Genomic DNA, 11,275 nt, shown 5'->3' with positions numbered 1-11,275 from the left:
GTTAAAGAGGTCGGAGAGGGGTTCGATCGAGCCCGTCTTCGTCATCACATATTTGTGTGAAGGATAGCGCCTCGAATTCTATCCACAGACAGCTTTGTTTTGCTTCGCCATTTTGCTGGGTGAGTCGCAACCGCGAGGTGCGGACTCCTCGTCATCGTCATCTCGAGGCTCAGACGCGGGCTCTTGGATGTCGCCATTTTTGACTTCCAGCTACGACCAGACTGTACATTTACCTTAAAGTGGAATTATTGTCAAGTATTTCACTAAAAAGAGACTCTTCAATCAAAGTGTCAAAAGGATTGCATAAGCATGCCGGGAAATCTCTATTCTGTTCTGACAAGGACACGATATTTTACCATGTCAACATTAATACATCATCTTTAGAGGACAAAGATATTAGAACAAAAGACGGATGCAAAAGAATAAACTTTATTGATGTTGGCACCTTGGTAGTCCCAAGTAAATGCTATTCATAAAAAAATATCATCCTTCGATCGACACTTGAGATAGAGGCTCTGGAAGCATGGATTTGTATGGAGGAGTGGACCACTAGCTTGACACTTTGATGAGGTGGACTGCGATATGGCTAATGAGAGATACCCCTTTAGATACATGCAAACTCTTCAAGCACACGATGACCACTTCAGCCGCTGAGGAGCGGGAGACTGTGAGGTTGCCATTAGTGGCGATGGACATATGGAGGAAAGGGTTGTTTTGGATGGAATATTCTTCGAGGAGCATCTCGTCAGCATGGAGGGAGCTTCATCAACTTTGGAAGGAGCACCTTATGGAGTTGTGCAAACATTTATGTGAGTGTGTATGTCTTGAGCTGGTTAGGAGAGAGAGCCCTACATCATGTTAGAGAGGGGGTGAGGTTATAGTGTAGGTAGGGTATGCGAGGAGTTAGAGCATGTACATTGGTTATGAGAATGTATAGGTGAATATGTTAGATTTGAGAGGTGTCCTAAGGTAATCGTCTTACGATTATACTATTTATTAGATAAATAGCACCAGATTACAAGGACCTCTTATGCAGTGACTTTTGTATATAGGCAACTCACAATCACGAGTCGGCGTCGAATGTGGAAATGTGGGAGGGGCTTCAACACATTTCAGAAAGCATGGGCTTGCCTAGGCTATTAATAGGGGATTTCAACTCCCCCCTCTCTCCTGCTGATAAGCGGGGTGGACTAGATATGACCACATATGCCACAGTAGATTTTTAAGATTTTGTTTCTACAGCAGGTGTGGAGGATTTGCGCTCTATTGGGTGTTAGTTTACATGCATGAATGGATGGGTGATATGTAAGTTGGATCGGGCTATGGTTAATGCATTATGGTTAGAATAGGACAAAAGCAGTTATGTAGAGAGAGTTCCATTCCTAGGAGTTTTTTCATATCATGTCATCTGCGTAGTCTCTATTATGGATGTTGGTAGAAGGAAGCCTAAACTTTTCAAATTTTTCAACATGTGGACTACCCATCCGAGTTTTCTTCAGACTGTGCAGGACTTATGGGAGCACACAGATGGTGGGATTGAGACCGGGACATCCCAATATAGACTCAGGAAAAAACTACGCCAGCTGAAACATCTACTCAAGAAACTCAACCATCAGGATTTTTAGCACATCCAGGAGAGGGCTAGACGTGCATAGCTTTATCTAGAGGAGGTCCAGCAGTGAGTCCTAGACCAAGGGCAGGTGGAGGAGGAGTACAAGGAGGCAAGGAGAGTGGCAGAAAGACTCAAGCAAGCAAGGTACCTATTCTACCAGCAGCGTGCCAAGCATACTTATTTTAAAGAGGTAGCACTTTTTTTTCACTCCTTGGTTAAGAGAAACAACAAAAGAAGAGAAATAGTGACAGTGGCACAGCATGGAAGCAGTATGGTCACCGATCAGGAGGATATAACATGGGAGTTTGTGAGACAGTTTTAGGCTCGGCTGGGAGTTTAGGTGGACCACTCTGATTTTTAGCCAGATTGCATACAGTTTGGTAGAGTACTTACCAGTGAGTAGCAGACCAGCCTTATTAGACCACCATCGAGGAGGAGATCAGGAGGGTTTTGTTTGATATTGGAGATCTTAAGACATCAAGGCCAGAGGTACAGCTCAAAATTTTTTAAGTATGCTTGGGATATCATTCAGGAGGATTTCATTGTCGCCATACATGATTGTTTCACTAATGGCAGACTACTTCGATCATGGAACCACACACTCATTGCTTTAGTGCCTAAGACAGTCATGCTACTATAGTGACTAAGTATAGACCTATCTCCTGCTGCACAGTTTTCTATAAGGTGATCTTGAAGATCCTTGCTAGTAGACTGACTAATATCTATGACCACCTCCTACACCTTGCTCAGACAACTTTTGTCAAAGGTCATGTCATCATAGATAACATCCACCTTGCCCAGGAACTACTTCGGCGATACACGCGGAAGTGCATTTTACCACGCTATACACTCAAGGTGGACCTGCAAAAGGCCTTTGACTCTGTCCATTAGGACTTTTTTCATGATGTTCTCATTGCTCTACAGTTTTCTGCCACATTTATTTTATAGATCAAAGAATGTGTTACCACGACATCGTTCCCTATCGTGATTAATGGCAGTACGTATGAGTTTTTTCGAGGTGGGCAAGGACTTCAACAGGGAGACCCTCTCTCCCCATATTTGTTTGGGCTCTACATGGAGTATTTGTCATGATCACTAGTGCGCTGCATTGTCAGATCAAATTTTCATTTCCATCTCATGTGTGAGAGTCTACGGATAATACACTTGATGTATGTCGGTGATCTGTTGTTGTTTTCTCGAGGAGATATATCATCGGTCACTCAGTTAGTCGATTGTTTGTAAAGATTTGCTTAGATGGTCGACCTCACGACTAATTTGGCCAAATCAAGCATCTATATGGCGGGGATTGATGAGACCATTAGACATGGACTACTACAGATCACCAGATTTCAATTGGGGAAGATGCCTTTCAGATATCTGGGGATCTCCATCGCCTCTCAGAAGCTGCAGATTTTAGACCATACTACACTTCTGGATGCTTTGACTAGACGAGTCACTTCCTGGCCTAAGGCGACACTGTCATATGCGGGGAAGGCCCAACTGGTGGCTTCAGTTCTTTAGGGGGTAGAGTGTTATTGGATTTCCATACTGCCTATACCTAGTGGCGTTATTAACTATATTTATGGGATCTGCAAATCGTTTATGTGGACCACATCGCATCCGCTGATTGCATGGGTTGAGTTATGCCGGCCGAAGAGGGAGGATGGTCTTGGCTTGAGGGACTTGAGCGCCTGGAACCATGCCTTACTGGCGAAGGTTTTGTGGTGCATCCAGGATAAGTAAGACACACTTTAGATCCGGTGGGTTCACCATACGTATCTCTAGTAGATAGGGATATGGAGATGGACAGTTCGACATAGTGACTCACCGTTCATCAAGCAGCTACTTCACATCCGCGATAACATTCTTGTGACATCAGGCAGTCTAACGGCAGTAGGGGCAGTTACTAGCCGATTGGTTTCAGTAGCCTAGGGGAGTTACACAGGCGTACGATCACTTCTGAGGTACCCGACCTCTTCAGCCTTAGGTGTGGACAGTATGATAGTTTTCTATTCAGCCGAGCCATGCCTTCACCCTATGGCTCCTGGCACGAGGGCGCCTACTGGTGACAGCTAGACAGGATTACCTACCTGACTGCCAGTGCACCTTCTGTTGCTAGACAGAGGACATTGGAGCACCTCTTCTTTTAGTGTGACATCACAGGCCAACTATGGGGGAGGACCCGAGCATGGTTGCAGATGAGACCAGAGATGACCACATATCAAAGCATGCTACGCACATTCAGACGTGTTAATTTGAGGGGTGTCATAAGGCAATCGTCTTACGATTATACTATTTATTGGATAAATAGCAATTCACTATTTGAGTGCACATTCCGTATGTGTTTGATTGGATCTTAAACTCAAATACTGAATGTCCGCAATACGATTCATAGCGTGAGAAAATTTGTGATTGGATCACAACTAGTGAGCATCTCTACAGGTGTAATTATGAATGTATTAAAATTATCCCTAGTCGAAGAATTGATGAGCACGGACGTCATCGATTTTGTCGAGACTAGCACATTTTGAACTTCTTGGTTAGCCAAGCAGTTGATCTCACTGTTGTCAACATTAGATGTTGAAAGTTAAACGTGGATGCTGGTTAAAGGTAACCAGTTTATTGGAGTGACCTATTTTGAGACTTCATATGGTTCGATATATATATGTCAATGAAGATCTCAGTACAGCTTAAGTGTGAGTTTCCTTTGACTTGTGGTATTTAAGTCACCTTGGTCATGGAGGCTTATACTTTGACATCTTAAGTAAGTATCTCCGAAGAGGTGTGGACCCGAGATGATTGGGTATAAGTTGAAGTGCCTGAAGGTGTTTGAATAACCCACAGAGGATTCACCGTTCCTTGGAAAAGGAGACGTATACCTTGCGGCCGCTTGTCAGGATTATTATTAAAAGTCTTTGGCCAAAATATTACATGTTAAGAGTACGACACTCTTGGATACGTGTACAAGTAAATTGAATACACAGGACAAGAAAGCAGCTTGGGCTAGGTGTGACGTAGTCAGCCTAGTGGGGACCGACACATAGACCATGTCCTGAACCAAGCGGGTATAAGATAGTGAAAGGAACGAGACACGATTCAGTTTAGCTGCTGAAGGTTTTAGAAAATATTCTGGAATCAATCGTTGATTTTTAGATCAATTGGGGATCATGATATACTACTAGGTGTCACTCATGATCGTTCTGAAATTAATGGTTAATTACGAACGGCCAACATAACCGGAAACCTATTGGGTCACACGCACTACAAGTTCTCCGAAGGACTTAAAACGAGTTTGAGAATTGGATTCTCAGAATGAGAGAAATAAAATCTGGTTGGACTAGACAATGGACAAAATGATGAAACTCGTCTTACGAAGATGAAATGAACAAAACTGATTTCGTTTAAATCAGAGGTCGTTTGGTTAGTTAACCAAATGATTCAGTTTTGAACCGAATTGAATCAACTTGATTTGGTTCATGATGAAAGAGTTTTTGGAAGAACAGATGTGATGAAGAGATTCATTTTGCGAAGACAAATCGAAACAAAACTAATTTGGGTCAAATCGGAGTTCATTTGGTTAGTGAACCGAATGAACCAAGTTTGAACACAATTTGCTACCGTAATCGGGTCAGGTTTGGTTTTCTACAGCAACAGATCAAAATCCAGCCCCGGTTCAGCTGCGCGTCCGATTCTGGTCTGCCCGCGCCAATTAGCTTTGGAGCACTGTTGCTTCCTCATTCAAAGGGTGATCGCCATTTAGGGTTGGTGTTCCTGTACATCTTCTCCGCGCGTCTCCTTTCTCCCCTTGTCACGCCACCTCTCCTCTCCGCGTGAAGAAGTCGTCGTACCAGAGAGCAACGCCGGTGATCCCGATCGCGAGTCTAGGGCTACATGTTGCTCTCCCCTGCTCCACCGTGGTTCTGTCGACCGCAAGGAGGGCTGGGGCGAACCCTAGTACGACGGCCGCTGGTGTTCGATTGCGTGATGGAGAACTCGAGAAAGCCATAAAGCTGCGTTCCTCCTCCTTCTTCTTCTTCTCTGTTTGAGGCACTGCCTTCTCTAAGATCACGGTGAAGAAGGTGGTGAAGGAGAACCCTGGCAGCGGCCACAAGCTTTCCTGTCCTTCGTTGCTGATTCCTTGCATCGCAGGCCAGAGGGGCTTGAGGGTCACCGACAGCGTGGAGGATGGTCTGAGAGCCACCCTGATGGGATCGCCAGCTCTTCATCGAAGCGTCGCCTGCTGTCTGCTGCCACTGCCGACCGTGATGCCTTCCCTGTGTTCTGATCAGCAACATTGAAGAGGAGAGCACGCGCTGTTCCCTGCTCCGATCAGCCGGGGGGGGGGGAGAGGAAATCAGATCGTTGGTTGATTGGTGTTGTTTTCTTCGTGTTGATTATGTTGCTGATATGTATTGCTCTTTATGATTGTCGCTTGCTGAAACGAAACAACGAGGGTGCTGTCCACCGTTCGTCGGAGAGATTCATGTCGGCCAAGGGTGTGAGTGTTGCAACCCTTAGCTTCCCGATTGCGTCGTTGCGTGCCCCTCTCTCTCGAGTATGATGGGCACCGTTGTCACCCGTCGTCCTGTTTCTTTTTTTCAATTGCGGTTAATCAAGACATCGATCGTCTGACGATCGTTTGTCAACGTTCCAACAGCTTATGAAGTTTTCAGAGAATATTCCATCGACGTTGAAAAGGTTTTGACAATTTGTCCGTTATCGGCGGTCAATTGTTGACAACAGAAAACTACATCAATAATACGATTCTCAATGATAGTTTGAAAGTCCCGGAACGATCGCGACAAACGTTGTTGCGTGATTTCCGGAATAAGACTTCTCTTGATTCGATCGTCGTCGATCATTGGCTAGTACCGAAGACGATGACGTGACTCGTGGCTTCTAAAGTCGTCCAGACGGGAGCTTGGTGTGGATCACCAGTAGAGGCGAGACTCCGACGAGGACCGTTCAATTGATATCAACAAGGCTCAATATCGTCATCGCAAGATACACGTTTAGAATAATTGTTATTCAGAAAATTTTAATTTCGTGTCATGTCTTATACATGTTATTACCTGCTATGCATGCGTGTGTTATGATAATAATTAGTTTTAATTATCTGTATATTTTCGCTGCGCACGTTTACGAAATGTGTAGACACACGTATTGTACCGGGACAATCCCAACAAGACGATAGTATAGGAGGACCTCCATTGCTTCCTCAGCGCGACATGTGGTCATGACATCTCTAGTGCACTATCTATGGAGTGTTAGGAATGCCTCTGTGCATGAGGGGAGAAAACTGGATGAGGAGATGCTGTTTCAGAGGGTTCAGACGCACGTCTACAGGACGCATGGCGTCTACACGGATCGAGAGTTACGACAGGAGTAGCATCCACTGGAGCATTTGCATCTTTTTGGGATACCTATGTATGCGTACATTCTTGCTAACCTCGCTCATGCATGGGTGACCAGTAGTGATAGAAGTAGCGAGCTGCATCATGCATCCACACATACACATGTACATAGCCACATTCATGGATTCATTACTTGTCATATGTATTTATTTCATCCCTGGAGCATTACATTATATAATGCACATGTCTCATTCATGATCATACATACATAGTGACACATTGTACCAAAAAAAATATTTTTGGGTGAATGGATCCACCTTGGAAGATCCATCTAGTCCACAATAAACGGCTCATGGTAAAGACGCTCCAAATCTGTTGACGGCTGAGGCTTTGCCAAAAAATCTAAGAGGGTGAATGAGTCCACCGACTTAGCTCATCTAGTCTGTATTAATGGCTGCGGTAAACACACATCAAATTTGTTGATAGCTGGTCACTTGCTAAAAGTGTGCAGGGTTTTGTTGGAGGTAGGTGAGCATGGTGGTTGCTGGGGACATTGATGATGGTTGACTTCCTGAGGCGGGCTGGTAGAGGAGGAGGCAACATACGACGTTCGGGAGGAGGATGAGGCAGCATGTGGCGACCCGTAGAGAAGGACAAGGTGACCTTTCGGGAGATGATGCTGATGGTTGACAACAGTGGTATGCAACGGGCTGCTGATGGGTACTGTGACGTTCCTTTGACGACGCTTGTGTCATCTAATGCTGGTGGCATGCGATGGGATGACGACAGACGATGAGATGTCCATTTAGCGGGGATGTCGCCTGACACTTGATGGGAGTGCATCACCAACAAAGGGGCACAGCGGACATGGACAGGATGGATGCTCTTGCAGCTACACCTGCATGATGGATAGTGTGTGAGACATATAGATAGTGTTAGTACACATGTGAGCACATCTATGATACACCATTGATGCTTACTCAGATCTGACAGTTCGTTAAACATGACGTGATATAGAGTCATCGGTTCTTTTGTATGATTATGCATTTTACTTTGATGATATATATATTTACCTTCATAAAAAAATAGCAATTCATTATTTGAGTGCACATTTTCTATGTGTTTGATTGGATCTTAAACGTATTTATTGAATGTCCACAATACGATTCATAGCATAAGAGAATTTGTGATTGGATTACAACTAGTGAGCATTTCTACATGTGCAATTATGAATATGTTGAAATTATCCCTAATCGAGGAATTGATGAGTATGAACATCATCGATTTTGTCAAGACTAGCACGTTTAGACTCCTTGGTTAACCAAGCAGCCAATCTCGTTGGCCAGAGATATTGAATGTTGAGAGTAAAACGTGGATGCTAGTTAAAGGTAACTAGTTCATTAGAGTGACCTATCTTGAGACTTCATATGGTTCGATACATATGGCAATGGAGATCTCGGTGCAACTTAAGTACGAGCTTTCTTTGACTTGCAGTATTCAAGTCACCTTGGTCATGGAGGTTTATACTTTGACATCTTAAGCAAACATCTTCAAGGAAGTGTGGACTCAGGAAGATTGGGTATAAGTCGAAGTGCCCGAAAATATTTGAATAGCCCATAGAGGATTTACTGCTCCTTGAAAAAGGAGATGTATATCCTGCTATTAATTGTTAGGATTGTTACTAAAAGTCTTTGATCAAAATATTATATGTCAAGAGTACGGTACTCTTGGGCACATGTACAAGTAACTTGAATCTACATGACAAGAAAGCTAGCTTGGAATAGGTGTGACGTAGTTAGCCTAGTGGGGACTGACACACATAGACCATGTCCTGAACCAAACGGGTATAAGAGGGTGAAAGGAACGAGGCACGTTTCATTGGAGCTGCTAAAGGGTTTAGAAACGTTTTGGACTCAATCATTGATTTTTTGATCAATTGGGGATCATGATATACTATTAGGTGTCACTCATGATCGTTCCATAATTAATGATTAATTACGGACGACCAACATAACCGGGAACCTATTGGGTCACACGCACTACAAGTCCACTGAAGGACTTAAAATGAGTCTAAGAATTAGATTCTCAAAATGAGAGAAATAAAGTATGGTTGGACTGGGCAAAGGACAAAATGATGGAATCCATCTTATGAAGATGAAATAAACGAAACTGATTTCATTCAAATCGGAAGTCATTTGGTTATTGAACCAAATAATTTGATTTTGAATCAAATTAAACCAATTTGGTTTGATTCATGATGGAAGACATTTTGGCAAAATGGAAGAGATGAGAAGTTTCATCTTGTGTGAAGACGAAACGAACAAAACTAGTTTAAGTCAAATCGGAGGTCATTTGGTTAATGAACCAAGCGATTTAGTTTTGAACCAAAATTGAGCCTGGTCTGATTTGCTTCAGTGATTAGGGTAATCCGGTTTAGCTCGTGCGCACTCGGTTCTTCTCCTCACTCAGTCATGTCACACAATCGGTTTCTCTTCTCTACCCTAATCGCATGATTTCTTCCCTAAAATTGCGTGAGCGCCGCCGGAAACCACGGGATCCCCGTGCTTTAAGAAGGGCGGAACCCTAGCTCGAGCGGGCTAACCCTTCCTTGATTTCTTCATCGCAATCGCCATTTGGAGGTCGCGATTGAGCCTCACTACCAGCCACGATCTCACCTCTGTTAGGCCACGATCCATTCTCCCGTTTGACCGTGATCGAGCCTCCCTACCGACCGCGATCCCGCCTCCTTCAGTCCACAATCCAACCTCCCGTTCAGCCGTGATCAAGCCTCCCCGTCGACCATGATCCCACCTCCATCTGATTGCGCCTCTGAACGTCGATGGTTACGCGCCCCTACTCGATTGTGATTTTCCCTACTGAGGATCGCGTTCCCTTTTTTTCCTGGTTCTCTTTGCCAGGCACGAGGGAAAGCATGAAGGAGAAGGTCTTCGGCATGCTTGTTCACTCGAGCTCGGCATTGGATGCCAGCAGGAGACCCTGTTGTGAGTGTTGGGTTGCAAAGGTGCAAACATAGTCCCACATCTAAAACACATGGAAAAGATCATGGGTTTACCCATGATCTTTTCCATGTGTTTTAGATGTGGGACTATGTTTGCACCTTTGCAACCCAACAGTGAGTTCTCATTGCTACCAGTTAGGAGAGAAAGTAGTAGCTAGCATTGGACGCTGGCATGAGATCCTGTTTTGGCCGTGAGGGAGAAGAGGGAGAACACTATTGGATTGTATTGAGTTTTATCATCGAAACTCTGTGCAGTCGTCGAAAATTATTTTCGATCATTGGATAGATTATCTGGACATTGCCAATCAATCCCAGTTGTCTGACGACCAACAACCATCTCTATGAAAACTTGTGAAGTTTCGAAGATCATTCCATCAACGTCAGAAAGATTCTGGCTATTTGTCCTAAATCAACAGTCAAACATTGACCACTGAAAACTACACTCACAACTACACCGAGAATATGATTCCCGGTGATAGTTAAAATATCAAAAATGATAGTGACAAACGTTGTGTTTTCCAGAATAAGGTTTTTCTCTCGAATCGATCGTTATCGATTATTGGCTAGTCCCGAAGACGATGATGCGACTCGTGGCTTTGAAAGCCATCCAGACAAGAGCTTGGCGTGGATCACCAGTAGAGGTAAGACTTCGACAAGGACTGCTCGATTGATGCTAACTTCACTCAACGTCATCAATAAGGTACGCGTAGAATATTTACTATTCTATAAAATTTTTAATTTTTTGTCATGCCTTGTACTCTGTTATTTCCTATTTATGTATGCGTGTGTTGTAATAATTACTGTTAATTATTTATTTATTTCCGCTGCATATGTTTGTAAAACGTGTAAATATGGGCATTGCACCGGGACGACCCCAACAGCGATATTCAAGACCTGATAATGCAAGGCATATACGTAAAATGGTTTTATGTGTAGTAATTAGTTATAAATCTAATTAAGAAAATTTTATAATTTAATTTAAAATTTTTAATTATAAAAATTTCCTAATTGGTTAGGAGATTTCGTATTAAGAAATTATTTTCTAATTAATTAGATTTTCTTAATTAAGATTTTTATTTTCTAAATTAAAATATTATTATTTAATTTAGAATTTCTAATTATAAGATTTTCTAATTTATTAAGAAATTTAAATTAAAAAATTTATTTTCTAATTAATTAAATTTTCTTAATTAAAGATTATATTTTTTTAAATAAAATATATGATTAGATATGAAAATTTATTTCCTAATCTAATTAAAGAATTTTAATTTATGAAATCAGATTCTTAAC

Source organism: Curcuma longa, chromosome 3 (assembly GCF_044706935.1).
Source record: "Curcuma longa cultivar G26 ecotype Majalengka, Jawa Barat chromosome 3, ITB_CL_G26_1.1, whole genome shotgun sequence".
NCBI classification, from domain to species: Eukaryota; Viridiplantae; Streptophyta; class Magnoliopsida; order Zingiberales; family Zingiberaceae; genus Curcuma; species Curcuma longa.
The sequence above is the reverse complement of the archived record's forward strand: the minus strand, read 5'-3'. Positions refer to the sequence as shown.